Source organism: Astyanax mexicanus, chromosome 6, assembly GCF_023375975.1.
Source record: "Astyanax mexicanus isolate ESR-SI-001 chromosome 6, AstMex3_surface, whole genome shotgun sequence".
Classification (NCBI taxonomy): domain Eukaryota; kingdom Metazoa; phylum Chordata; class Actinopteri; order Characiformes; family Acestrorhamphidae; genus Astyanax; species Astyanax mexicanus.
In genome coordinates this window covers 13,795,242-13,820,365 of record NC_064413.1, presented here as the reverse complement: position 1 = coordinate 13,820,365, position 25,124 = coordinate 13,795,242, and the positions used below count along the sequence as shown (strand labels likewise).

Below are 25,124 nucleotides of genomic sequence, written 5' to 3'. Positions count from 1 at the left end.
TAGGCAAGGACGACCGTCCCGCTCAGGTGTGACGTCATCAGGACTCGTGCGTTTTAACTGGAGGAGAAGACAAAAAAGTTGAAGGTTGTCTTCCCTCTCAATCTGCCCTTGCTCCCTGCCTTCCTCCAGCTGCCTCGGCCCTTTCTGGACCTCGGAGGGGTTTGGTGGGTTACGGGTATAGCTCGGGTTTCTCTTCATTCACGTATAAATCTTTCGCCTTTTACTAAAGATTTCCGTGGAGGGGAACGTTGACGAGTATTGCTTATTTTTTGAAAGCTTTGCTTTTAGCGAAGCTGCTCATCTCAGTACCAAAAAAAAAAAAAAAAAAAAAAAAAGACAGACAGAGAGAGAGAGAGAATGAAAACATGAACGAATCAATAAATAATAATAATAAAAAAAAATAGACTAGGAAGGAATGATGACAAAAGAAAACAGTAAAAAAAAAAAAAAAAAAAAGTTTGTAAGGAATAATGGTAAAAGACAGACCTCTTTGAACAATGGCTAGAGTAGGGTGACGTTAAATGGGTGGGACATCTGTTGGCTTCGCCGCTTAGTAGCTACATAGTAAAAAGAAGGGCCCCGCAACCAGGTGGCGATATTCGGGTTATCGCTTCTCGGCCTTTTGGCTAAGATCAAGTGTAGTATCTGTTCTTATCAGTTTAATATCTGATACGCCCTCTATATGAGGGCTACATATTAAATGGATTTTTAGAACAGGGAGCCAGAACAGGAGCTTGCTCCTTCTGCTCCACGCATCGACCTGGTATTGCAGTACCTCCAGGAGCGGTGCACCTTCCTTACAGCGGTGCAAAGAAAGAAGAAACGACTGGGTCGTTGGCTAAGTGCTCAAGAGGGCTGGAATTGATCGGGGGATGGTCAGTTCCTGTGATCTGTCTTGTTTTTCTTCGGCTTGTGTTTTGAAGTGAACCCATGCATGCTTGTGTTGTTTTCTTCTTCTGTTTGTTTATTTATTTATTTAATTCTGTACTCGCTGGCAGGGGAGGGTCTTTTTCGCGCGTTTTCCGTTTTCCCTCCGTTTTTGTTCTTTTTTTTTTTTTTTTTTTTTTTTAACTTTTTTTTTTTTTTTTAACTCGATATGTTGTTTGGCTTGTCTCTTTGTGTTCTTTTGTGTCCCCTTCTGCTCTTTAGGCAAGGACGACCGTCCCGCTCAGGTGTGACGTCATCAGGACTCGTGCGTTTTAACTGGAGGAGAAGACAAAAAAGTTGAAGGTTGTCTTCCCTCTCAATCTGCCCTTGCTCCCTGCCTTCCTCCAGCTGCCTCGGCCCTTTCTGGACCTCGGAGGGGTTTGGTGGGTTACGGGTATAGCTCGGGTTTCTCTTCATTCACGTATAAATCTTTCGCCTTTTACTAAAGATTTCCGTGGAGGGGAACGTTGACGAGTATTGCTTATTTTTTGAAAGCTTTGCTTTTAGCGAAGCTGCTCATCTCAGTACCAAAAAAAAAAAAAAAAAAAAAAGACAGAGAGAGAGAGAGAGAGAGAGAGAATGAAAACATGAATGAATCAATAAATAATAATAATAAAAAAAAAATAGACTAGGAAGGAATGATGACAAAAGAAAACAGTAAAAAAAAAAAAAAAAAAAGTTTGTAAGGAATAATGGTAAAAGACAGACCTCTTTGAACAATGGCTAGAGTAGGGTGACGTTAAATGGGTGGGACATCTGTTGGCTTCGCCGCTTAGTAGCTACATAGTAAAAAGAAGGGCCCCGCAACCAGGTGGCGATATTCGGGTTATCGCTTCTCGGCCTTTTGGCTAAGATCAAGTGTAGTATCTGTTCTTATCAGTTTAATATCTGATACGCCCTCTATATGAGGGCTACATATTAAATGGATTTTTAGAACAGGGAGCCAGAACAGGAGCTTGCTCCTTCTGCTCCACGCATCGACCTGGTATTGCAGTACCTCCAGGAGCGGTGCACCTTCCTTACAGCGGTGCAAAGAAAGAAGAAACGACTGGGTCGTTGGCTAAGTGCTCAAGAGGGCTGGAATTGATCGGGGGATGGTCAGTTCCTGTGATCTGTCTTGTTTTTTTTCTGCTTGTGTTTTGAAGTGAACCCATGCATGCTTGTGTTGTTTTCTTCTTCTGTTTGTTTATTTATTTATTTAATTCTGTACTCGCTGGCAGGGGAGGGTCTTTTTCGCGCGTTTTCCGTTTTCCCTCCGTTTTTGTTCTTTTTTTTTTTTTTTTTTTTTTTTTTTTTTTAACTCGATATGTTGTTTGGCTTGTCTCTTTGTGTTCTTTTGTGTCCCCTTCTGCTCTTTAGGCAAGGACGACCGTCCCGCTCAGGTGTGACGTCATCAGGACTCGTGCGTTTTAACTGGAGGAGAAGACAAAAAAGTTGAAGGTTGTCTTCCCTCTCAATCTGCCCTTGCTCCCTGCCTTCCTCCAGCTGCCTCGGCCCTTTCTGGACCTCGGAGGGGTTTGGTGGGTTACGGGTATAGCTCGGGTTTCTCTTCATTCACGTATAAATCTTTCGCCTTTTACTAAAGATTTCCGTGGAGGGGAACGTTGACGAGTATTGCTTATTTTTTGAAAGCTTTGCTTTTAGCGAAGCTGCTCATCTCAGTACCAAAAAAAAAAAAAAAAAAAAAAGACAGAGAGAGAGAGAGAGAGAGAATGAAAACATGAATGAATCAATAAATAATAATAATAAAAAAAAAATAGACTAGGAAGGAATGATGACAAAAGAAAACAGTAAAAAAAAAAAAAAAAAAAGTTTGTAAGGAATAATGGTAAAAGACAGACCTCTTTGAACAATGGCTAGAGTAGGGTGACGTTAAATGGGTGGGACATCTGTTGGCTTCGCCGCTTAGTAGCTACATAGTAAAAAGAAGGGCCCCGCAACCAGGTGGCGATATTCGGGTTATCGCTTCTCGGCCTTTTGGCTAAGATCAAGTGTAGTATCTGTTCTTATCAGTTTAATATCTGATACGCCCTCTATATGAGGGCTACATATTAAATGGATTTTTAGAACAGGGAGCCAGAACAGGAGCTTGCTCCTTCTGCTCCACGCATCGACCTGGTATTGCAGTACCTCCAGGAGCGGTGCACCTTCCTTACAGCGGTGCAAAGAAAGAAGAAACGACTGGGTCGTTGGCTAAGTGCTCAAGAGGGCTGGAATTGATCGGGGGATGGTCAGTTCCTGTGATCTGTCTTGTTTTTCTTCGGCTTGTGTTTTGAAGTGAACCCATGCATGCTTGTGTTGTTTTCTTCTTCTGTTTGTTTATTTATTTATTTAATTCTGTACTTGCTGGCAGGGGAGGGTCTTTTTCGCGCGTTTTCCGTTTTCCCTCCGTTTTTGTTCTTTTTTTTTTTTTTTTTTTTTTTTTAACTTTTTTTTTTTTTTTAACTCGATATGTTGTTTGGCTTGTCTCTTTGTGTTCTTTTGTGTCCCCTTCTGCTCTTTAGGCAAGGACGACCGTCCCGCTCAGGTGTGACGTCATCAGGACTCGTGCGTTTTAACTGGAGGAGAAGACAAAAAAGTTGAAGGTTGTCTTCCCTCTCAATCTGCCCTTGCTCCCTGCCTTCCTCCAGCTGCCTCGGCCCTTTCTGGACCTCGGAGGGGTTTGGTGGGTTACGGGTATAGCTCGGGTTTCTCTTCATTCACGTATAAATCTTTCGCCTTTTACTAAAGATTTCCGTGGAGGGGAACGTTGACGAGTATTGCTTATTTTTTGAAAGCTTTGCTTTTAGCGAAGCTGCTCATCTCAGTACCAAAAAAAAAAAAAAAAAAAAAAGACAGAGAGAGAGAGAGAGAGAGAATGAAAACATGAATGAATCAATAAATAATAATAATAAAAAAAAAATAGACTAGGAAGGAATGATGACAAAAGAAAACAGTAAAAAAAAAAAAAAAAAAAGTTTGTAAGGAATAATGGTAAAAGACAGACCTCTTTGAACAATGGCTAGAGTAGGGTGACGTTAAATGGGTGGGACATCTGTTGGCTTCGCCGCTTAGTAGCTACATAGTAAAAAGAAGGGCCCCGCAACCAGGTGGCGATATTCGGGTTATCGCTTCTCGGCCTTTTGGCTAAGATCAAGTGTAGTATCTGTTCTTATCAGTTTAATATCTGATACGCCCTCTATATGAGGGCTACATATTAAATGGATTTTTAGAACAGGGAGCCAGAACAGGAGCTTGCTCCTTCTGCTCCACGCATCGACCTGGTATTGCAGTACCTCCAGGAGCGGTGCACCTTCCTTACAGCGGTGCAAAGAAAGAAGAAACGACTGGGTCGTTGGCTAAGTGCTCAAGAGGGCTGGAATTGATCGGGGGATGGTCAGTTCCTGTGATCTGTCTTGTTTTTCTTCGGCTTGTGTTTTGAAGTGAACCCATGCATGCTTGTGTTGTTTTCTTCTTCTGTTTGTTTATTTATTTATTTAATTCTGTACTTGCTGGCAGGGGAGGGTCTTTTTCGCGCGTTTTCCGTTTTCCCTCCGTTTTTGTTCTTTTTTTTTTTTTTTTTTTTTTTTTAACTTTTTTTTTTTTTTTAACTCGATATGTTGTTTGGCTTGTCTCTTTGTGTTCTTTTGTGTCCCCTTCTGCTCTTTAGGCAAGGACGACCGTCCCGCTCAGGTGTGACGTCATCAGGACTCGTGCGTTTTAACTGGAGGAGAAGACAAAAAAGTTGAAGGTTGTCTTCCCTCTCAATCTGCCCTTGCTCCCTGCCTTCCTCCAGCTGCCTCGGCCCTTTCTGGACCTCGGAGGGGTTTGGTGGGTTACGGGTATAGCTCGGGTTTCTCTTCATTCACGTATAAATCTTTCGCCTTTTACTAAAGATTTCCGTGGAGGGGAACGTTGACGAGTATTGCTTATTTTTTGAAAGCTTTGCTTTTAGCGAAGCTGCTCATCTCAGTACCAAAAAAAAAAAAAAAAAAAAAAGACAGAGAGAGAGAGAGAGAGAGAATGAAAACATGAATGAATCAATAAATAATAATAATAAAAAAAAAATAGACTAGGAAGGAATGATGACAAAAGAAAACAGTAAAAAAAAAAAAAAAAAAAGTTTGTAAGGAATAATGGTAAAAGACAGACCTCTTTGAACAATGGCTAGAGTAGGGTGACGTTAAATGGGTGGGACATCTGTTGGCTTCGCCGCTTAGTAGCTACATAGTAAAAAGAAGGGCCCCGCAACCAGGTGGCGATATTCGGGTTATCGCTTCTCGGCCTTTTGGCTAAGATCAAGTGTAGTATCTGTTCTTATCAGTTTAATATCTGATACGCCCTCTATATGAGGGCTACATATTAAATGGATTTTTAGAACAGGGAGCCAGAACAGGAGCTTGCTCCTTCTGCTCCACGCATCGACCTGGTATTGCAGTACCTCCAGGAGCGGTGCACCTTCCTTACAGCGGTGCAAAGAAAGAAGAAACGACTGGGTCGTTGGCTAAGTGCTCAAGAGGGCTGGAATTGATCGGGGGATGGTCAGTTCCTGTGATCTGTCTTGTTTTTCTTCGGCTTGTGTTTTGAAGTGAACCCATGCATGCTTGTGTTGTTTTCTTCTTCTGTTTGTTTATTTATTTATTTAATTCTGTACTTGCTGGCAGGGGAGGGTCTTTTTCGCGCGTTTTCCGTTTTCCCTCCGTTTTTGTTCTTTTTTTTTTTTTTTTTTTTTTTTTAACTTTTTTTTTTTTTTTTAACTCGATATGTTGTTTGGCTTGTCTCTTTGTGTTCTTTTGTGTCCCCTTCTGCTCTTTAGGCAAGGACGACCGTCCCGCTCAGGTGTGACGTCATCAGGACTCGTGCGTTTTAACTGGAGGAGAAGACAAAAAAGTTGAAGGTTGTCTTCCCTCTCAATCTGCCCTTGCTCCCTGCCTTCCTCCAGCTGCCTCGGCCCTTTCTGGACCTCGGAGGGGTTTGGTGGGTTACGGGTATAGCTCGGGTTTCTCTTCATTCACGTATAAATCTTTCGCCTTTTACTAAAGATTTCCGTGGAGGGGAACGTTGACGAGTATTGCTTATTTTTTGAAAGCTTTGCTTTTAGCGAAGCTGCTCATCTCAGTACCAAAAAAAAAAAAAAAAAAAAAAGACAGAGAGAGAGAGAGAGAGAGAATGAAAACATGAATGAATCAATAAATAATAATAATAAAAAAAAAATAGACTAGGAAGGAATGATGACAAAAGAAAACAGTAAAAAAAAAAAAAAAAAAGTTTGTAAGGAATAATGGTAAAAGACAGACCTCTTTGAACAATGGCTAGAGTAGGGTGACGTTAAATGGGTGGGACATCTGTTGGCTTCGCCGCTTAGTAGCTACATAGTAAAAAGAAGGGCCCCGCAACCAGGTGGCGATATTCGGGTTATCGCTTCTCGGCCTTTTGGCTAAGATCAAGTGTAGTATCTGTTCTTATCAGTTTAATATCTGATACGCCCTCTATATGAGGGCTACATATTAAATGGATTTTTAGAACAGGGAGCCAGAACAGGAGCTTGCTCCTTCTGCTCCACGCATCGACCTGGTATTGCAGTACCTCCAGGAGCGGTGCACCTTCCTTACAGCGGTGCAAAGAAAGAAGAAACGACTGGGTCGTTGGCTAAGTGCTCAAGAGGGCTGGAATTGATCGGGGGATGGTCAGTTCCTGTGATCTGTCTTGTTTTTCTTCGGCTTGTGTTTTGAAGTGAACCCATGCATGCTTGTGTTGTTTTCTTCTTCTGTTTGTTTATTTATTTATTTAATTCTGTACTTGCTGGCAGGGGAGGGTCTTTTTCGCGCGTTTTCCGTTTTCCCTCCGTTTTTGTTCTTTTTTTTTTTTTTTTTTTTTTTTTAACTTTTTTTTTTTTTTTAACTCGATATGTTGTTTGGCTTGTCTCTTTGTGTTCTTTTGTGTCCCCTTCTGCTCTTTAGGCAAGGACGACCGTCCCGCTCAGGTGTGACGTCATCAGGACTCGTGCGTTTTAACTGGAGGAGAAGACAAAAAAGTTGAAGGTTGTCTTCCCTCTCAATCTGCCCTTGCTCCCTGCCTTCCTCCAGCTGCCTCGGCCCTTTCTGGACCTCGGAGGGGTTTGGTGGGTTACGGGTATAGCTCGGGTTTCTCTTCATTCACGTATAAATCTTTCGCCTTTTACTAAAGATTTCCGTGGAGGGGAACGTTGACGAGTATTGCTTATTTTTTGAAAGCTTTGCTTTTAGCGAAGCTGCTCATCTCAGTACCAAAAAAAAAAAAAAAAAAAAAGACAGAGAGAGAGAGAGAGAGAGAATGAAAACATGAATGAATCAATAAATAATAATAATAAAAAAAAAATAGACTAGGAAGGAATGATGACAAAAGAAAACAGTAAAAAAAAAAAAAAAAAAAGTTTGTAAGGAATAATGGTAAAAGACAGACCTCTTTGAACAATGGCTAGAGTAGGGTGACGTTAAATGGGTGGGACATCTGTTGGCTTCGCCGCTTAGTAGCTACATAGTAAAAAGAAGGGCCCCGCAACCAGGTGGCGATATTCGGGTTATCGCTTCTCGGCCTTTTGGCTAAGATCAAGTGTAGTATCTGTTCTTATCAGTTTTACGTGGATTTGAAGAGGACGACGGCTGTGCTTGGGCATAGTTTTTAGAGGAGTTCAGGGGTGAACATATGTGCAGTAGCTGGTGGCCTGACCGCTGCTACCGCAAGGGGATCCCTTGAACTCCTTTTTGCTTTTATTTATTTGTTTTAAACTTTTTAGTATAGTTCACCAGCCCACCCGGACAACGACGATAGAGCAGCCCGGCTGGACAACCTGGCGAGCGGACGGACCGGCCCACGGACCTGCCTGCATTGGGACCTGCCTGGGGGAGTGGAAGACGCCATGGACTCGGGACCTCGGGGCTCTGCGGGGCAGGACGGGCCTCCGACGGCAGCTCCAGCGGCTGGGATATCCCCTCCATTGGAGCCCGGTGTTGGGGTAGGCGGAGGTGTGCCCCACACCATACGGTTCCAGTGGAGGGACCCGGATGACGGGACCCTCTTTACCGAGCGGGTTCCGTTCATCCGGGAGGTCCTTTTTATTGCGCTGGGGCTAAAGCCGGAGGATCTCGTCTGCGCCCAGCGTAACAACGCCCTGAGGTTCTTCGATGTCACATTGGCGTCTGAGGCGACCTATGGGCGGGTCCTGGGGCTTGGGCGGGTCCTGGGTGACCATCCGCTGGGGAGGCAATATACTATGGCCTCCATGTGGGAGACAAACCGGCGGATGGTCACGGTACATGTTTTTAATCCCTTCGTATCGGCCGAGTCTGTCCGCCGCTTTTTGGTACAGTTCGGAGAGGTCCAGCCGGGGGAGAGAATGGTCCGGGATGAGCTGGGAATTTGGAACGGGCGCCGCCAATTTATGGTAAAATTTAAGGAAGAAGGTGGAAGTCTGAGGTACCCCCCGGCTAATTTTTTATTGGAAGGCAGCAAGGGGTACCTCTTCTTCAGGGGACAGCCCGCCTTCTGTCGGGGGTGCCTTAAGTATGGACACCAGGCCGAGGGGTGTAAAGATATGGAGTGTAAGAACTGCTTGGGGAAAGGGCACCTGGCGAAGAATTGCCAGAACCCCCGCCGCTGCAGGAGCTGTGGCGGGGAGGGACATTTAGCCCACTCCTGTCCTAGCCGGGCGCCATCCTACGCCACGGTGCTGGCTGGGGCAGGGGCGGGCGGAAGAAGGGAGGTGGCTGCCAGGAATGGAGAAGAGCCCGGATCACCAGGAGAGGCAGTAGCCACCTCCTCTCCTGTTATAGCCAGGCGCCCTACCCTGAGCTCGACCCCTCGGCCCAACGGGCAGGCCCCCCCCTCCATCCCCTCTGGGAAGAGGCCTCGGGAGCGAGAGGAGAAATTTAAGAAGAGGAAGAAGGCGGGCCCCCCTGTGGCGGCGCCCGTGGGAGCCCCTCCCCCTTGTTCACCCCTGGCCCCCAAACCAGAAGAAGCCAGCCTGCCGGTGTCCGAGGATACCCCGCCAGAACCATCTGGGTCCGAGGACACCCCACCACCACCGCAGGAGTACGGGGGCAGGGAGGCCCCCCCCAACGAATCAGCATATTTGGAGGGGGTGGCTCCTCTCCCCACGAATGAGAGGAGAGGTTCAGAGAGGGGCTCCCCTGTTTTAGTAGAGTTTTAATTGTTTTCTTAGTTTGGTTTTAACCCCCTTTTTTATCTTTTTATGGCAGATTTTACTATTTTAACCATCAACGTCAGAGGGCTTCGAAACGCGGTTAAGAGGGCAGCGGTGTTCCAGGATCTGGCATCTATCTCCCCGACCATTTGCTGTTTGCAAGAGGTTCACCTGCGGGACCAGAGGGACGAGGCACTTTTCTCACACCAATGGAAAAGAGGTATGGCCTACTGGAGCGTGGGTGGCGTCCATTCCTCGGGTGTGGGAATCCTGTTGGGAGACCGCACCTTTGAGAAGGTAAGCCAGTTTACCATCTATCAAGGCAGAGCACTGGGCTTAGACGCCACTTGGAGAGGCCAAAACATCCGAGTTTTGTGCATCTACGCTCCAGTAGATGCCTCGTCCCGTATTAACTTTTTAGAAGTTCTGGCCCCCTTTTGTGTGACAAATAGGCACTTAATAGTGGCAGGTGATTTTAATATAAATTTAGAGGGGGGTGATGATGTCAGCCGGAAACACTTCCAGAAGTTGTCCAGCGACTTCAGCCTTACTGACGGTTTTAAAATTTGCAACCCCGGAAACCCGGGCCATACCTGGCATAACACTAGAGGGGCACAAAGCCGCCTAGATTACATATTAGTGTCCCCCACTATAGTTGTTAAAAAGGCCTCCTTGACCCCACGGTGGTTCTCAGACCATATGATGGTAGAGGCCACAGTCTCCTTTAATGCCCCCTCCATTGGTAGAGGGTATTGGAAACTGAACGTGGAGGTCCTGGAGGAAAGAGAGTATCAGACTCTCTTTAGGGATCACTTCGCAGTCTGGTCAGACTGCAAGGGTGACTTTGCTTCTCCAGCTGCATGGTGGGAGCACATCAAAGAGAGAATTCGTGCTCTTACAAACCACTATTGCAGACGCCGCAAAGCCGAAAAGCTGAAGCGGGTAAAGGATTTGGAGAAGCAATTGAAGGAACAATATGTCAATTTTAACAACGGAGGGACGCTGGACCTAGATAAAGTGCAGGCCCTTAGAGCCGGGCTCAGGGTACTGCACGAAAGGTCGGCGGCTGATAGCCTGTTTAATGCCAGGGTTCAGATGGCAGAGGAGAACGAAACATGTTCTGCCTCCTTTTTTCAAAGGGTTCGGCAGGCCCGAGAGGAGAGATGTTTTACATCTCTCATAGACTCGGAAGGTAGGACCTGTTCGGACCCGGCCCGGATGATGGAGGTTGCACATAGTTTTTATTCTAATCTTTTTAATAAACGTAGCACAGATCATGAAATAGGGGAGCAATTTCTGTCGCACCTAGAGACACGCCTTCCGAGCACAGCTCGGGACAGCCTAGAGACCCCCTTTAGTCTGATAGAACTGACCGGTGTACTTGGCAAAATGAACCGGCGAAAGGTCCCGGGCTTAGATGGGCTCCCAGTAGAGTTTTATTCTACGTTTTGGGATGTCCTCGGCCCGGTGATGGTGGAGGTAGCCGAGGACGTGCACCGACAGGGCAGGCTCACAGAGAGCATGCGGTCAGGAGCTCTCTCCTTGTTATACAAGAAAGGAGATCCCAAGGATCTAGCTAATTGGAGACCCCTGACCATGCTGTGCGTTGATCTTAAGATCCTCGCCAAGGCCCTGACAGAGCGCCTGAAGAAATCCATGTCGTGCCTGATCCACAGCGACCAGACCTGTGGGGTCCCAGGGAGATCGGCAACCTGGAACCTCCACCTAATCAGGGATGCCATCTCCTGGGTCGGAGACAGAAATGTCCCGCTGGCGCTGGTGAGCTTAGATCAGGAAAAGGCTTTTGACCGAGTAGACCACCGCTTCCTCGAGAGGGTGTTGACGACACTAGGGTTTGGGCCCAAGTTCCTCAGATGGCTCTTTACGTTATACGCTGAGGTCGGAAGCCGTGTTTCCATCAACGGCCACCTGAGCGACTTAGTACCGCAAGTGAGTGGAGTACGACAGGGGTGTCCTCTTTCCCCTTTACTCTACGCACTCTATATAGAGCCACTTGCTGCAGCCATCAGAGCCCACCCAGAGATAGATGGTCTCCCCCTCCCGGGGGGCGGAGGAAAGGTGGTCAAACTGGCCCAGTATGCAGACGACACTACGTTGTTTGTATGCTCGGACCGGTCACTCAAGATTGCCTTAGACATGGTGCAGGCGTTCGGTAGAGCTTCCGGTGCGGCATTGAACCTTGGCAAGTCGGTAGTCAAGTACTTCGGCAGTTGGACAGATCGAAGGGACATTGTAGGGGGTTTGGCCCTCAGCGATGGTCCTCTGAAGATCTTGGGGGTCTCCTTCATGGCAGAAGGGGCTGCCCGAGCCAACTGGGAAGAGCGTTTAGCTCTGGCCAGGCGCAAGATGGGGCTGTGGAAAGCCAGGTCCCTGTCCTTTCTGGGTAAGGTATTGGCATTAAAAGTAGATGTCCTTCCCTCACTGTTGTATTTAGCTCATGTCTACCCCATGCCCCGCTGCATGCGGCGAGGGCTCACTAAAGACGTTTTCAGTCTCGTCTGGGGAGGTAGATATGAGTATGTTAAGAGGGAAGTGATGTACCTGGGAAAGGACAAGGGAGGGAGGGATGTACCTGACTTCCCTCTTAAGCTGGATTGTCTGTTTTCTGCACAGCTCTGTGCACGCCTGGCAGCTCCCCTAGAACACCCCCATCAACATTTTGTACGGTTGTGGCTGTCCTGGCCAATGCGTACTCTAGTGAGTACGTGGTCCAACTCCTGCCCTAAGGCTGAGACCCTACCGGATCACTATAAGCACCTGGTAAGATGGAACAGGTCGCTTCCGGTGGGGTTGAAGCCCGAGACCTTTGTTAGGCACCGAGCTTTGTATAAAGCTGTTCTGGATGCCCGAGGTACTCGCTCTGTGGTGGGCTTGGAGAAGGACACTTGGTCTAGAGTTCAGCCAAAAGGGTTAGACAACCGGCTGCAGGACCTGAATTGGCAATGTGTTCATGGCAAGTTGCCAGTCAGGGATGTTTTGTATAGGCACGGGCTCACCAGACACCCGCGCTGCCCCAGAACCTCATGTGCCAATGAGGAAACTCTTGGCCATGTGTTCTGGGACTGTGGGTATGCTCAGGTGATCTGGACAAGGATAGCCGACCTATGCAGAGCATTTGACCCGCAGTTCAATTTGACCAGAGGAAAGGTCATAAGAGGGTGGCCTCAGGATACCAGGTCTCCCTTCTTGTCCCGGATGTGGTTGGTGGTGAGCATTACCAAGCGGGAGCTTTGGAATGCTCGTACTGACCTCATCCGTAGAGGGACAAACCTGGAAACCGAGGGAATATACAGGAAAATCCGCGCTGATCTGGCTTTTCGGATGGAGTTAGATGTCATCCGGTGGGGGTATCACGCAGCGAAGGAGAGGTGGAAGGGCCTCTTCGAGCAGTAGTTCCCACCGTTGAAGAAACACGACTTCATCCTGTGATTCTATGAATCACTTTTGGTTTTATTGATTTTCTGCCTTTTAAATTAGAAGGGGTTTTAATTCTTTTTTTGATTTGTTCGTTTGCCCAGGCACAGCCTACACTTGAATTAGAGGAGTGGATTTAAAGGAAAAAAATATTTTAATTTCATTTAGATAGTTTTATATATTTAGTATTAAGTTATGTTTTAAGGGTATTTTAGATAATAAATTTTGTTTTAATTTTTTATGGGAATGATGAAAGAAGAGTAACCTAGTGTTAAAATACATACTGGTGAAATTATTTCTGACCCAAGAAAAAAAAAAAAAAAAAAATCTGTTCTTATCAGTTTAATATCTGATACGCCCTCTATATGAGGGCTACATATTAAATGGATTTTTAGAACAGGGAGCCAGAACAGGAGCTTGCTCCTTCTGCTCCACGCATCGACCTGGTATTGCAGTACCTCCAGGAGCGGTGCACCTTCCTTACAGCGGTGCAAAGAAAGAAGAAACGACTGGGTCGTTGGCTAAGTGCTCAAGAGGGCTGGAATTGATCGGGGGATGGTCAGTTCCTGTGATCTGTCTTGTTTTTCTTCGGCTTGTGTTTTGAAGTGAACCCATGCATGCTTGTGTTGTTTTCTTCTTCTGTTTGTTTATTTATTTATTTAATTCTGTACTTGCTGGCAGGGGAGGGTCTTTTTCGCGCGTTTTCCGTTTTCCCTCCGTTTTTGTTCTTTTTTTTTTTTTTTTTTTTTTTTTAACTCGATATGTTGTTTGGCTTGTCTCTTTGTGTTCTTTTGTGTCCCCTTCTGCTCTTTAGGCAAGGACGACCGTCCCGCTCAGGTGTGACGTCATCAGGACTCGTGCGTTTTAACTGGAGGAGAAGACAAAAAAGTTGAAGGTTGTCTTCCCTCTCAATCTGCCCTTGCTCCCTGCCTTCCTCCAGCTGCCTCGGCCCTTTCTGGACCTCGGAGGGGTTTGGTGGGTTACGGGTATAGCTCGGGTTTCTCTTCATTCACGTATAAATCTTTCGCCTTTTACTAAAGATTTCCGTGGAGGGGAACGTTGACGAGTATTGCTTATTTTTTGAAAGCTTTGCTTTTAGCGAAGCTGCTCATCTCAGTACCAAAAAAAAAAAAAAAAAAAAAAGACAGAGAGAGAGAGAGAGAGAGAATGAAAACATGAATGAATCAATAAATAATAATAATAAAAAAAAAATAGACTAGGAAGGAATGATGACAAAAGAAAACAGTAAAAAAAAAAAAAAAAAAAGTTTGTAAGGAATAATGGTAAAAGACAGACCTCTTTGAACAATGGCTAGAGTAGGGTGACGTTAAATGGGTGGGACATCTGTTGGCTTCGCCGCTTAGTAGCTACATAGTAAAAAGAAGGGCCCCGCAACCAGGTGGCGATATTCGGGTTATCGCTTCTCGGCCTTTTGGCTAAGATCAAGTGTAGTATCTGTTCTTATCAGTTTAATATCTGATACGCCCTCTATATGAGGGCTACATATTAAATGGATTTTTAGAACAGGGAGCCAGAACAGGAGCTTGCTCCTTCTGCTCCACGCATCGACCTGGTATTGCAGTACCTCCAGGAGCGGTGCACCTTCCTTACAGCGGTGCAAAGAAAGAAGAAACGACTGGGTCGTTGGCTAAGTGCTCAAGAGGGCTGGAATTGATCGGGGGATGGTCAGTTCCTGTGATCTGTCTTGTTTTTCTTCGGCTTGTGTTTTGAAGTGAACCCATGCATGCTTGTGTTGTTTTCTTCTTCTGTTTGTTTATTTATTTATTTAATTCTGTACTTGCTGGCAGGGGAGGGTCTTTTTCGCGCGTTTTCCGTTTTCCCTCCGTTTTTGTTCTTTTTTTTTTTTTTTTTTTTTTTTTAACTTTTTTTTTTTTTTTTAACTCGATATGTTGTTTGGCTTGTCTCTTTGTGTTCTTTTGTGTCCCCTTCTGCTCTTTAGGCAAGGACGACCGTCCCGCTCAGGTGTGACGTCATCAGGACTCGTGCGTTTTAACTGGAGGAGAAGACAAAAAAGTTGAAGGTTGTCTTCCCTCTCAATCTGCCCTTGCTCCCTGCCTTCCTCCAGCTGCCTCGGCCCTTTCTGGACCTCGGAGGGGTTTGGTGGGTTACGGGTATAGCTCGGGTTTCTCTTCATTCACGTATAAATCTTTCGCCTTTTACTAAAGATTTCCGTGGAGGGGAACGTTGACGAGTATTGCTTATTTTTTGAAAGCTTTGCTTTTAGCGAAGCTGCTCATCTCAGTACCAAAAAAAAAAAAAAAAAAAAAAGACAGAGAGAGAGAGAGAGAGAGAATGAAAACATGAATGAATCAATAAATAATAATAATAAAAAAAAAATAGACTAGGAAGGAATGATGACAAAAGAAAACAGTAAAAAAAAAAAAAAAAAAAAGTTTGTAAGGAATAATGGTAAAAGACAGACCTCTTTGAACAATGGCTAGAGTAGGGTGACGTTAAATGGGTGGGACATCTGTTGGCTTCGCCGCTTAGTAGCTACATAGTAAAAAGAAGGGCCCCGCAACCAGGTGGCGATATTCGGGTTATCGCTTCTCGGCCTTTTGGCTAAGATCAAGTGTAGTATCTGTTCTTATCAGTTTAATATCTGATACGCCCTCTATATGAGGGCTACATATTAAATGGATTTTTAGAACAGGGAGCCAGAACAGGAGCTTGCTCCTTCTGCTCCACGCATCGACCTGGTATTGCAGTACCTCCAGGAGCGGTGCACCTTCCTTACAGCGGTGCAAAGAAAGAAGAAACGACTGGGTCGTTGGCTAAGTGCTCAAGAGGGCTGGAATTGATCGGGGGATGGTCAGTTCCTGTGATCTGTCTTGTTTTTCTTCGGCTTGTGTTTTGAAGTGAACCCATGCATGCTTGTGTTGTTTTCTTCTTCTGTTTGTTTATTTATTTATTTAATTCTGTACTTGCTGGCAGGGGAGGGTCTTTTTCGCGCGTTTTCCGTTTTCCCTCCGTTTTTGTTCTTTTTTTTTTTTTTTTTTTTTTTAACTTTTTTTTTTTTTTAACTCGATATGTTGTTTGGCTTGTCTCTTTGTGTTCTTTTGTGTCCCCTTCTGCTCTTTAGGCAAGGACGACCGTCCCGCTCAGGTGTGACGTCATCAGGACTCGTGCGTTTTAACTGGAGGAGAAGACAAAAAAGTTGAAGGTTGTCTTCCCTCTCAATCTGCCCTTGCTCCCTGCCTTCCTCCAGCTGCCTCGGCCCTTTCTGGACCTCGGAGGGGTTTGGTGGGTTACGGGTATAGCTCGGGTTTCTCTTCATTCACGTATAAATCTTTCGCCTTTTACTAAAGATTTCCGTGGAGGGGAACGTTGACGAGTATTGCTTATTTTTTGAAAGCTTTGCTTTTAGCGAAGCTGCTCATCTCAGTACCAAAAAAAAAAAAAAAAAAAAAAGACAGAGAGAGAGAGAGAGAGAGAATGAAAACATGAATGAATCAATAAATAATAATAATAAAAAAAAAATAGACTAGGAAGGAATGATGACAAAAGAAAACAGTAAAAAAAAAAAAAAAAAAAGTTTGTAAGGAATAATGGTAAAAGACAGACCTCTTTGAACAATGGCTAGAGTAGGGTGACGTTAAATGGGTGGGACATCTGTTGGCTTCGCCGCTTAGTAGCTACATAGTAAAAAGAAGGGCCCCGCAACCAGGTGGCGATATTCGGGTTATCGCTTCTCGGCCTTTTGGCTAAGATCAAGTGTAGTATCTGTTCTTATCAGTTTAATATCTGATACGCCCTCTATATGAGGGCTACATATTAAATGGATTTTTAGAACAGGGAGCCAGAACAGGAGCTTGCTCCTTCTGCTCCACGCATCGACCTGGTATTGCAGTACCTCCAGGAGCGGTGCACCTTCCTTACAGCGGTGCAAAGAAAGAAGAAACGACTGGGTCGTTGGCTAAGTGCTCAAGAGGGCTGGAATTGATCGGGGGATGGTCAGTTCCTGTGATCTGTCTTGTTTTTCTTCGGCTTGTGTTTTGAAGTGAACCCATGCATGCTTGTGTTGTTTTCTTCTTCTGTTTGTTTATTTATTTATTTAATTCTGTACTTGCTGGCAGGGGAGGGTCTTTTTCGCGCGTTTTCCGTTTTCCCTCCGTTTTTGTTCTTTTTTTTTTTTTTTTTTTTTTTTTAACTTTTTTTTTTTTTTTTAACTCGATATGTTGTTTGGCTTGTCTCTTTGTGTTCTTTTGTGTCCCCTTCTGCTCTTTAGGCAAGGACGACCGTCCCGCTCAGGTGTGACGTCATCAGGACTCGTGCGTTTTAACTGGAGGAGAAGACAAAAAAGTTGAAGGTTGTCTTCCCTCTCAATCTGCCCTTGCTCCCTGCCTTCCTCCAGCTGCCTCGGCCCTTTCTGGACCTCGGAGGGGTTTGGTGGGTTACGGGTATAGCTCGGGTTTCTCTTCATTCACGTATAAATCTTTCGCCTTTTACTAAAGATTTCCGTGGAGGGGAACGTTGACGAGTATTGCTTATTTTTTGAAAGCTTTGCTTTTAGCGAAGCTGCTCATCTCAGTACCAAAAAAAAAAAAAAAAAAAAAAGACAGAGAGAGAGAGAGAGAGAGAATGAAAACATGAATGAATCAATAAATAATAATAATAAAAAAAAAATAGACTAGGAAGGAATGATGACAAAAGAAAACAGTAAAAAAAAAAAAAAAAAAAGTTTGTAAGGAATAATGGTAAAAGACAGACCTCTTTGAACAATGGCTAGAGTAGGGTGACGTTAAATGGGTGGGACATCTGTTGGCTTCGCCGCTTAGTAGCTACATAGTAAAAAGAAGGGCCCCGCAACCAGGTGGCGATATTCGGGTTATCGCTTCTCGGCCTTTTGGCTAAGATCAAGTGTAGTATCTGTTCTTATCAGTTTAATATCTGATACGCCCTCTATATGAGGGCTACATATTAAATGGATTTTTAGAACAGGGAGCCAGAACAGGAGCTTGCTCCTTCTGCTCCACGCATCGACCTGGTATTGCAGTACCTCCAGGAGCGGTGCACCTTCCTTACAGCGGTGCAAAGAAAGAAGAAACGACTGGGTCGTTGGCTAAGTGCTCAAGAGGGCTGGAATTGATCGGGGGATGGTCAGTTCCTGTGATCTGTCTTGTTTTTCTTCGGCTTGTGTTTTGAAGTGAACCCATGCATGCTTGTGTTGTTTTCTTCTTCTGTTTGTTTATTTATTTATTTAATTCTGTACTTGCTGGCAGGGGAGGGTCTTTTTCGCGCGTTTTCCGTTTTCCCTCCGTTTTTGTTCTTTTTTTTTTTTTTTTTTTTTTTTTAACTTTTTTTTTTTTTTAACTCGATATGTTGTTTGGCTTGTCTCTTTGTGTTCTTTTGTGTCCCCTTCTGCTCTTTAGGCAAGGACGACCGTCCCGCTCAGGTGTGACGTCATCAGGACTCGTGCGTTTTAACTGGAGGAGAAGACAAAAAAGTTGAAGGTTGTCTTCCCTCTCAATCTGCCCTTGCTCCCTGCCTTCCTCCAGCTGCCTCGGCCCTTTCTGGACCTCGGAGGGGTTTGGTGGGTTACGGGTATAGCTCGGGTTTCTCTTCATTCACGTATAAATCTTTCGCCTTTTACTAAAGATTTCCGTGGAGGGGAACGTTGACGAGTATTGCTTATTTTTTGAAAGCTTTGCTTTTAGCGAAGCTGCTCATCTCAGTACCAAAAAAAAAAAAAAAAAAAAAAGACAGAGAGAGAGAGAGAGAGAGAATGAAAACATGAATGAATCAATAAATAATAATAATAAAAAAAAAATAGACTAGGAAGGAATGATGACAAAAGAAAACAGTAAAAAAAAAAAAAAAAAAAGTTTGTAAGGAATAATGGTAAAAGACAGACCTCTTTGAACAATGGCTAGAGTAGGGTGACGTTAAATGGGTGGGACATCTGTTGGCTTCGCCGCTTAGTAGCTACATAGTAAAAAGAAGGGCCCCGCAACCAGGTGGCGATATTCGGGTTATCGCTTCTCGGCCTTTTGGCTAAGATCAAGTGTAGTATCTGTTCTTATCAGTTTAATATCTGATACGCCCTCTATATGAGGGCTACATATTAAATGGATTTTTAGAACAGGGAGCCAGAACAGGAGCTTGCTCCTTCTGCTCCACGCATCGACCTGGTATTGCAGTACCTCCAGGAGCGGTGCACCTTCCTTACAGCGGTGCAAAGAAAGAAGAAACGACTGGGTCGTTGGCTAAGTGCTCAAGAGGGCTGGAATTGATCGGGGGATGGTCAGTTCCTGTGATCTGTCTTGTTTTTCTTCGGCTTGTGTTTTGAAGTGAACCCATGCATGCTTGTGTTGTTTTCTTCTTCTGTTTGTTTATTTATTTATTTAATTCTGTACTTGCTGGCAGGGGAGGGTCTTTTTCGCGCGTTTTCCGTTTTCCCTCCGTTTTTGTTCTTTTTTTTTTTTTTTTTTTTTTTTAACTTTTTTTTTTTTTTTAACTCGATATGTTGTTTGGCTTGTCTCTTTGTGTTCTTTTGTGTCCCCTTCTGCTCTTTAGGCAAGGACGACCGTCCCGCTCAGGTGTGACGTCATCAGGACTCGTGCGTTTTAACTGGAGGAGAAGACAAAAAAGTTGAAGGTTGTCTTCCCTCTCAATCTGCCCTTGCTCCCTGCCTTCCTCCAGCTGCCTCGGCCCTTTCTGGACCTCGGAGGGGTTTGGTGGGTTACGGGTATAGCTCGGGTTTCTCTTCATTCACGTATAAATCTTTCGCCTTTTACTAAAGATTTCCGTGGAGGGGAACGTTGACGAGTATTGCTTATTTTTTGAAAGCTTTGCTTTTAGCGAAGCTGCTCATCTCAGTACCAAAAAAAAAAAAAAAAAAAAAAGACAGAGAGAGAGAGAGAGAGAGAATGAAAACATGAATGAATCAATAAATAATAATAATAAAAAAAAAATAGACTAGGAAGGAATGATGACAAAAGAAAACAGTAAAAAAAAAAAAAAAAAAAGTTTGTAAGGAATAATGGTAAAAGACAGACCTCTTTGAACAATGGCTAGAGTAGGGTGACGTTAAATGGGTGGGACATCTGTTGGCTTCGCCGCTTAGTAGCTACATAGTAAAAAGAAGGGCCCCGCAACCAGGTGGCGATATTCGGGTTATCGCTTCTCGGCCTTTTGGCTAAGATCAAGTGTAGTTATCCGTCCTGCTCTCCGGCAACGGGGTTTGGATGGTGTTTGTCTTTGCGGTCAATCCCCGGTGGGGAGCTGCTTGGACTGCTCGCTTGGTTGCTGATTGGTTTGGGTTGCGATCCACGGCCTTGGAGCGGCGGTTCGGGCACTGTTTGTGTCTGTTTCTGTCGTGCTCTTGGCTGTGTGGACGGTATGCTTGATTGAGGCCTGGGCCGGGAAGGCGACTAGGGCTGGCTGACAGAAAGTATCTGTTCTTATCAGTTTAATATCTGATACGCCCTCTATATGAGGGCTACATATTAAATGGATTTTTAGAACAGGGAGCCAGAACAGGAGCTTGCTCCTTCTGCTCCACGCATCGACCTGGTATTGCAGTACCTCCAGGAGCGGTGCACCTTCCTTACAGCGGTGCAAAGAAAGAAGAAACGACTGGGTCGTTGGCTAAGTGCTCAAGAGGGCTGGAATTGATCGGGGGATGGTCAGTTCCTGTGATCTGTCTTGTTTTTCTTCGGCTTGTGTTTTGAAGTGAACCCATGCATGCTTGTGTTGTTTTCTTCTTCTGTTTGTTTATTTATTTATTTAATTCTGTACTTGCTGGCAGGGGAGGGTCTTTTTCGCGCGTTTTCCGTTTTCCCTCCGTTTTTGTTCTTTTTTTTTTTTTTTTTTTTTTTTTAACTTTTTTTTTTTTTTTTAACTCGATATGTTGTTTGGCTTGTCTCTTTGTGTTCTTTTGTGTCCCCTTCTGCTCTTTAGGCAAGGACGACCGTCCCGCTCAGGTGTGACGTCATCAGGACTCGTGCGTTTTAACTGGAGGAGAAGACAAAAAAGTTGAAGGTTGTCTTCCCTCTCAATCTGCCCTTGCTCCCTGCCTTCCTCCAGCTGCCTCGGCCCTTTCTGGACCTCGGAGGGGTTTGGTGGGTTACGGGTATAGCTCGGGTTTCTCTTCATTCACGTATAAATCTTTCGCCTTTTACTAAAGATTTCCGTGGAGGGGAACGTTGACGAGTATTGCTTATTTTTTGAAAGCTTTGCTTTTAGCGAAGCTGCTCATCTCAGTACCAAAAAAAAAAAAAAAAAAAAAAAGACAGAGAGAGAGAGAGAGAGAGAATGAAAACATGAATGAATCAATAAATAATAATAATAAAAAAAAAATAGACTAGGAAGGAATGATGACAAAAGAAAACAGTAAAAAAAAAAAAAAAAAAAGTTTGTAAGGAATAATGGTAAAAGACAGACCTCTTTGAACAATGGCTAGAGTAGGGTGACGTTAAATGGGTGGGACATCTGTTGGCTTCGCCGCTTAGTAGCTACATAGTAAAAAGAAGGGCCCCGCAACCAGGTGGCGATATTCGGGTTATCGCTTCTCGGCCTTTTGGCTAAGATCAAGTGTAGTATCTGTTCTTATCAGTTTAATATCTGATACGCCCTCTATATGAGGGCTACATATTAAATGGATTTTTAGAACAGGGAGCCAGAACAGGAGCTTGCTCCTTCTGCTCCACGCATCGACCTGGTATTGCAGTACCTCCAGGAGCGGTGCACCTTCCTTACAGCGGTGCAAAGAAAGAAGAAACGACTGGGTCGTTGGCTAAGTGCTCAAGAGGGCTGGAATTGATCGGGGGATGGTCAGTTCCTGTGATCTGTCTTGTTTTTCTTCGGCTTGTGTTTTGAAGTGAACCCATGCATGCTTGTGTTGTTTTCTTCTTCTGTTTGTTTATTTATTTATTTAATTCTGTACTTGCTGGCAGGGGAGGGTCTTTTTCGCGCGTTTTCCGTTTTCCCTCCGTTTTTGTTCTTTTTTTTTTTTTTTTTTTTTTTTTAACTTTTTTTTTTTTTTTTAACTCGATATGTTGTTTGGCTTGTCTCTTTGTGTTCTTTTGTGTCCCCTTCTGCTCTTTAGGCAAGGACGACCGTCCCGCTCAGGTGTGACGTCATCAGGACTCGTGCGTTTTAACTGGAGGAGAAGACAAAAAAGTTGAAGGTTGTCTTCCCTCTCAATCTGCCCTTGCTCCCTGCCTTCCTCCAGCTGCCTCGGCCCTTTCTGGACCTCGGAGGGGTTTGGTGGGTTACGGGTATAGCTCGGGTTTCTCTTCATTCACGTATAAATCTTTCGCCTTTTACTAAAGATTTCCGTGGAGGGGAACGTTGACGAGTATTGCTTATTTTTTGAAAGCTTTGCTTTTAGCGAAGCTGCTCATCTCAGTACCAAAAAAAAAAAAAAAAAAAAAAGACAGAGAGAGAGAGAGAGAGAGAATGAAAACATGAATGAATCAATAAATAATAATAATAAAAAAAAAATAGACTAGGAAGGAATGATGACAAAAGAAAACAGTAAAAAAAAAAAAAAAAAAAGTTTGTAAGGAATAATGGTAAAAGACAGACCTCTTTGAACAATGGCTAGAGTAGGGTGACGTTAAATGGGTGGGACATCTGTTGGCTTCGCCGCTTAGTAGCTACATAGTAAAAAGAAGGGCCCCGCAACCAGGTGGCGATATTCGGGTTATCGCTTCTCGGCCTTTTGGCTAAGATCAAGTGTAGTATCTGTTCTTATCAGTTTAATATCTGATACGCCCTCTATATGAGGGCTACATATTAAATGGATTTTTAGAACAGGGAGCCAGAACAGGAGCTTGCTCCTTCTGCTCCACGCATCGACCTGGTATTGCAGTACCTCCAGGAGCGGTGCACCTTCCTTACAGCGGTGCAAAGAAAGAAGAAACGACTGGGTCGTTGGCTAAGTGCTCAAGAGGGCTGGAATTGATCGGGGGATGGTCAGTTCCTGTGATCTGTCTTGTTTTTCTTCGGCTTGTGTTTTGAAGTGAACCCATGCATGCTTGTGTTGTTTTCTTCTTCTGTTTGTTTATTTATTTATTTAATTCTGTACTTGCTGGCAGGGGAGGGTCTTTTTCGCGCGTTTTCCGTTTTCCCTCCGTTTTTGTTCTTTTTTTTTTTTTTTTTTTTTTTTAACTTTTTTTTTTTTTTTAACTCGATATGTTGTTTGGCTTGTCTCTTTGTGTTCTTTTGTGTCCCCTTCTGCTCTTTAGGCAAGGACGACCGTCCCGCTCAGGTGTGACGTCATCAGGACTCGTGCGTTTTAACTGGAGGAGAAGACAAAAAAGTTGAAGGTTGTCTTCCCTCTCAATCTGCCCTTGCTCCCTGCCTTCCTCCAGCTGCCTCGGCCCTTTCTGGACCTCGGAGGGGTTTGGTGGGTTACGGGTATAGCTCGGGTTTCTCTTCATTCACGTATAAATCTTTCGCCTTTTACTAAAGATTTCCGTGGAGGGGAACGTTGACGAGTATTGCTTATTTTTTGAAAGCTTTGCTTTTAGCGAAGCTGCTCATCTCAGTACCAAAAAAAAAAAAAAAAAAAAAAGACAGAGAGAGAGAGAGAGAGAGAATGAAAACATGAATGAATCAATAAATAATAATAATAAAAAAAAAATAGACTAGGAAGGAATGATGACAAAAGAAAACAGTAAAAAAAAAAAAAAAAAAGTTTGTAAGGAATAATGGTAAAAGACAGACCTCTTTGAACAATGGCTAGAGTAGGGTGACGTTAAATGGGTGGGACATCTGTTGGCTTCGCCGCTTAGTAGCTACATAGTAAAAAGAAGGGCCCCGCAACCAGGTGGCGATATTCGGGTTATCGCTTCTCGGCCTTTTGGCTAAGATCAAGTGTAGTATCTGTTCTTATCAGTTTAATATCTGATACGCCCTCTATATGAGGGCTACATATTAAATGGATTTTTAGAACAGGGAGCCAGAACAGGAGCTTGCTCCTTCTGCTCCACGCATCGACCTGGTATTGCAGTACCTCCAGGAGCGGTGCACCTTCCTTACAGCGGTGCAAAGAAAGAAGAAACGACTGGGTCGTTGGCTAAGTGCTCAAGAGGGCTGGAATTGATCGGGGGATGGTCAGTTCCTGTGATCTGTCTTGTTTTTCTTCGGCTTGTGTTTTGAAGTGAACCCATGCATGCTTGTGTTGTTTTCTTCTTCTGTTTGTTTATTTATTTATTTAATTCTGTACTTGCTGGCAGGGGAGGGTCTTTTTCGCGCGTTTTCCGTTTTCCCTCCGTTTTTGTTCTTTTTTTTTTTTTTTTTTTTTTTTTAACTTTTTTTTTTTTTTTAACTCGATATGTTGTTTGGCTTGTCTCTTTGTGTTCTTTTGTGTCCCCTTCTGCTCTTTAGGCAAGGACGACCGTCCCGCTCAGGTGTGACGTCATCAGGACTCGTGCGTTTTAACTGGAGGAGAAGACAAAAAAGTTGAAGGTTGTCTTCCCTCTCAATCTGCCCTTGCTCCCTGCCTTCCTCCAGCTGCCTCGGCCCTTTCTGGACCTCGGAGGGGTTTGGTGGGTTACGGGTATAGCTCGGGTTTCTCTTCATTCACGTATAAATCTTTCGCCTTTTACTAAAGATTTCCGTGGAGGGGAACGTTGACGAGTATTGCTTATTTTTTGAAAGCTTTGCTTTTAGCGAAGCTGCTCATCTCAGTACCAAAAAAAAAAAAAAAAAAAAAAGACAGAGAGAGAGAGAGAGAGAGAATGAAAACATGAATGAATCAATAAATAATAATAATAAAAAAAAAATAGACTAGGAAGGAATGATGACAAAAGAAAACAGTAAAAAAAAAAAAAAAAAAAGTTTGTAAGGAATAATGGTAAAAGACAGACCTCTTTGAACAATGGCTAGAGTAGGGTGACGTTAAATGGGTGGGACATCTGTTGGCTTCGCCGCTTAGTAGCTACATAGTAAAAAGAAGGGCCCCGCAACCAGGTGGCGATATTCGGGTTATCGCTTCTCGGCCTTTTGGCTAAGATCAAGTGTAGTATCTGTTCTTATCAGTTTAATATCTGATACGCCCTCTATATGAGGGCTACATATTAAATGGATTTTTAGAACAGGGAGCCAGAACAGGAGCTTGCTCCTTCTGCTCCACGCATCGACCTGGTATTGCAGTACCTCCAGGAGCGGTGCACCTTCCTTACAGCGGTGCAAAGAAAGAAGAAACGACTGGGTCGTTGGCTAAGTGCTCAAGAGGGCTGGAATTGATCGGGGGATGGTCAGTTCCTGTGATCTGTCTTGTTTTTCTTCGGCTTGTGTTTTGAAGTGAACCCATGCATGCTTGTGTTGTTTTCTTCTTCTGTTTGTTTATTTATTTATTTAATTCTGTACTTGCTGGCAGGGGAGGGTCTTTTTCGCGCGTTTTCCGTTTTCCCTCCGTTTTTGTTCTTTTTTTTTTTTTTTTTTTTTTTTTAACTTTTTTTTTTTTTTAACTCGATATGTTGTTTGGCTTGTCTCTTTGTGTTCTTTTGTGTCCCCTTCTGCTCTTTAGGCAAGGACGACCGTCCCGCTCAGGTGTGACGTCATCAGGACTCGTGCGTTTTAACTGGAGGAGAAGACAAAAAAGTTGAAGGTTGTCTTCCCTCTCAAT

The 25,124-nt window shown here is 44.3% G+C and overlaps 33 non-coding genes and 2 pseudogenes across 33 annotated transcripts; all 35 read left to right on the top strand.

Moving 5' to 3' along the window:
• Positions 1–178: 178 nt before the first annotated feature.
• Positions 179–295, top strand: LOC125802788 (U5 spliceosomal RNA). The gene has a single exon (XR_007439839.1). It is a non-coding gene; the product is annotated as a U5 spliceosomal RNA (small nuclear RNA).
• Positions 296–606: 311 nt separating this feature from the next.
• Positions 607–797, top strand: LOC125802851 (U2 spliceosomal RNA). The gene has a single exon (XR_007439901.1). It is a non-coding gene; the product is annotated as a U2 spliceosomal RNA (small nuclear RNA).
• A 527-nt stretch (positions 798–1,324) lies between these two features.
• Positions 1,325–1,441, top strand: LOC125802787 (U5 spliceosomal RNA). The gene has a single exon (XR_007439838.1). It is a non-coding gene; the product is annotated as a U5 spliceosomal RNA (small nuclear RNA).
• A 314-nt stretch (positions 1,442–1,755) lies between these two features.
• On the top strand, positions 1,756–1,946 carry LOC125802849 (U2 spliceosomal RNA). Its single transcript, XR_007439899.1, has one exon. It is a non-coding gene; the product is annotated as a U2 spliceosomal RNA (small nuclear RNA).
• A 515-nt stretch (positions 1,947–2,461) lies between these two features.
• On the top strand, positions 2,462–2,578 carry LOC125802785 (U5 spliceosomal RNA). The gene has a single exon (XR_007439836.1). It is a non-coding gene; the product is annotated as a U5 spliceosomal RNA (small nuclear RNA).
• Positions 2,579–2,888: 310 nt separating this feature from the next.
• Positions 2,889–3,079, top strand: LOC125802848 (U2 spliceosomal RNA). Its single transcript, XR_007439898.1, has one exon. It is a non-coding gene; the product is annotated as a U2 spliceosomal RNA (small nuclear RNA).
• A 527-nt stretch (positions 3,080–3,606) lies between these two features.
• On the top strand, positions 3,607–3,723 carry LOC125802784 (U5 spliceosomal RNA). Its single transcript, XR_007439835.1, has one exon. It is a non-coding gene; the product is annotated as a U5 spliceosomal RNA (small nuclear RNA).
• A 310-nt stretch (positions 3,724–4,033) lies between these two features.
• On the top strand, positions 4,034–4,224 carry LOC125802847 (U2 spliceosomal RNA). Its single transcript, XR_007439897.1, has one exon. It is a non-coding gene; the product is annotated as a U2 spliceosomal RNA (small nuclear RNA).
• Positions 4,225–4,751: 527 nt separating this feature from the next.
• Positions 4,752–4,868, top strand: LOC125802783 (U5 spliceosomal RNA). Its single transcript, XR_007439834.1, has one exon. It is a non-coding gene; the product is annotated as a U5 spliceosomal RNA (small nuclear RNA).
• Positions 4,869–5,178: 310 nt separating this feature from the next.
• LOC125802841 (U2 spliceosomal RNA) lies at positions 5,179–5,369 on the top strand. The gene has a single exon (XR_007439893.1). It is a non-coding gene; the product is annotated as a U2 spliceosomal RNA (small nuclear RNA).
• A 528-nt stretch (positions 5,370–5,897) lies between these two features.
• Positions 5,898–6,014, top strand: LOC125802782 (U5 spliceosomal RNA). The gene has a single exon (XR_007439833.1). It is a non-coding gene; the product is annotated as a U5 spliceosomal RNA (small nuclear RNA).
• Positions 6,015–6,323: 309 nt separating this feature from the next.
• Positions 6,324–6,514, top strand: LOC125802830 (U2 spliceosomal RNA). Its single transcript, XR_007439882.1, has one exon. It is a non-coding gene; the product is annotated as a U2 spliceosomal RNA (small nuclear RNA).
• A 527-nt stretch (positions 6,515–7,041) lies between these two features.
• On the top strand, positions 7,042–7,158 carry LOC125802781 (U5 spliceosomal RNA). The gene has a single exon (XR_007439832.1). It is a non-coding gene; the product is annotated as a U5 spliceosomal RNA (small nuclear RNA).
• A 309-nt stretch (positions 7,159–7,467) lies between these two features.
• Positions 7,468–7,678, top strand: LOC125802649 (U2 spliceosomal RNA; annotated as a pseudogene).
• Positions 7,679–12,814: 5,136 nt separating this feature from the next.
• LOC125802602 (U2 spliceosomal RNA) lies at positions 12,815–13,003 on the top strand. Its single transcript, XR_007439709.1, has one exon. It is a non-coding gene; the product is annotated as a U2 spliceosomal RNA (small nuclear RNA).
• Positions 13,004–13,512: 509 nt separating this feature from the next.
• On the top strand, positions 13,513–13,629 carry LOC125802780 (U5 spliceosomal RNA). The gene has a single exon (XR_007439831.1). It is a non-coding gene; the product is annotated as a U5 spliceosomal RNA (small nuclear RNA).
• A 310-nt stretch (positions 13,630–13,939) lies between these two features.
• LOC125802819 (U2 spliceosomal RNA) lies at positions 13,940–14,130 on the top strand. Its single transcript, XR_007439870.1, has one exon. It is a non-coding gene; the product is annotated as a U2 spliceosomal RNA (small nuclear RNA).
• Positions 14,131–14,658: 528 nt separating this feature from the next.
• Positions 14,659–14,775, top strand: LOC125802779 (U5 spliceosomal RNA). Its single transcript, XR_007439830.1, has one exon. It is a non-coding gene; the product is annotated as a U5 spliceosomal RNA (small nuclear RNA).
• Positions 14,776–15,086: 311 nt separating this feature from the next.
• LOC125802808 (U2 spliceosomal RNA) lies at positions 15,087–15,277 on the top strand. Its single transcript, XR_007439859.1, has one exon. It is a non-coding gene; the product is annotated as a U2 spliceosomal RNA (small nuclear RNA).
• Positions 15,278–15,801: 524 nt separating this feature from the next.
• LOC125802778 (U5 spliceosomal RNA) lies at positions 15,802–15,918 on the top strand. The gene has a single exon (XR_007439829.1). It is a non-coding gene; the product is annotated as a U5 spliceosomal RNA (small nuclear RNA).
• Positions 15,919–16,228: 310 nt separating this feature from the next.
• LOC125802797 (U2 spliceosomal RNA) lies at positions 16,229–16,419 on the top strand. The gene has a single exon (XR_007439848.1). It is a non-coding gene; the product is annotated as a U2 spliceosomal RNA (small nuclear RNA).
• Positions 16,420–16,947: 528 nt separating this feature from the next.
• LOC125802777 (U5 spliceosomal RNA) lies at positions 16,948–17,064 on the top strand. Its single transcript, XR_007439828.1, has one exon. It is a non-coding gene; the product is annotated as a U5 spliceosomal RNA (small nuclear RNA).
• Positions 17,065–17,374: 310 nt separating this feature from the next.
• Positions 17,375–17,565, top strand: LOC125802786 (U2 spliceosomal RNA). Its single transcript, XR_007439837.1, has one exon. It is a non-coding gene; the product is annotated as a U2 spliceosomal RNA (small nuclear RNA).
• A 526-nt stretch (positions 17,566–18,091) lies between these two features.
• Positions 18,092–18,208, top strand: LOC125802776 (U5 spliceosomal RNA). The gene has a single exon (XR_007439827.1). It is a non-coding gene; the product is annotated as a U5 spliceosomal RNA (small nuclear RNA).
• A 310-nt stretch (positions 18,209–18,518) lies between these two features.
• LOC125802775 (U2 spliceosomal RNA) lies at positions 18,519–18,709 on the top strand. Its single transcript, XR_007439826.1, has one exon. It is a non-coding gene; the product is annotated as a U2 spliceosomal RNA (small nuclear RNA).
• Positions 18,710–19,235: 526 nt separating this feature from the next.
• Positions 19,236–19,352, top strand: LOC125802774 (U5 spliceosomal RNA). The gene has a single exon (XR_007439825.1). It is a non-coding gene; the product is annotated as a U5 spliceosomal RNA (small nuclear RNA).
• Positions 19,353–19,888: 536 nt separating this feature from the next.
• Positions 19,889–20,093, top strand: LOC125802581 (U2 spliceosomal RNA; annotated as a pseudogene).
• Positions 20,094–20,621: 528 nt separating this feature from the next.
• On the top strand, positions 20,622–20,738 carry LOC125802773 (U5 spliceosomal RNA). Its single transcript, XR_007439824.1, has one exon. It is a non-coding gene; the product is annotated as a U5 spliceosomal RNA (small nuclear RNA).
• A 311-nt stretch (positions 20,739–21,049) lies between these two features.
• LOC125802763 (U2 spliceosomal RNA) lies at positions 21,050–21,240 on the top strand. The gene has a single exon (XR_007439814.1). It is a non-coding gene; the product is annotated as a U2 spliceosomal RNA (small nuclear RNA).
• A 528-nt stretch (positions 21,241–21,768) lies between these two features.
• On the top strand, positions 21,769–21,885 carry LOC125802772 (U5 spliceosomal RNA). Its single transcript, XR_007439823.1, has one exon. It is a non-coding gene; the product is annotated as a U5 spliceosomal RNA (small nuclear RNA).
• Positions 21,886–22,195: 310 nt separating this feature from the next.
• Positions 22,196–22,386, top strand: LOC125802752 (U2 spliceosomal RNA). Its single transcript, XR_007439803.1, has one exon. It is a non-coding gene; the product is annotated as a U2 spliceosomal RNA (small nuclear RNA).
• A 526-nt stretch (positions 22,387–22,912) lies between these two features.
• LOC125802771 (U5 spliceosomal RNA) lies at positions 22,913–23,029 on the top strand. The gene has a single exon (XR_007439822.1). It is a non-coding gene; the product is annotated as a U5 spliceosomal RNA (small nuclear RNA).
• Positions 23,030–23,338: 309 nt separating this feature from the next.
• On the top strand, positions 23,339–23,529 carry LOC125802741 (U2 spliceosomal RNA). Its single transcript, XR_007439791.1, has one exon. It is a non-coding gene; the product is annotated as a U2 spliceosomal RNA (small nuclear RNA).
• Positions 23,530–24,056: 527 nt separating this feature from the next.
• On the top strand, positions 24,057–24,173 carry LOC125802770 (U5 spliceosomal RNA). The gene has a single exon (XR_007439821.1). It is a non-coding gene; the product is annotated as a U5 spliceosomal RNA (small nuclear RNA).
• Positions 24,174–24,483: 310 nt separating this feature from the next.
• On the top strand, positions 24,484–24,674 carry LOC125802730 (U2 spliceosomal RNA). Its single transcript, XR_007439780.1, has one exon. It is a non-coding gene; the product is annotated as a U2 spliceosomal RNA (small nuclear RNA).
• The last annotated feature ends 450 nt before the right edge of the window (positions 24,675–25,124 follow it).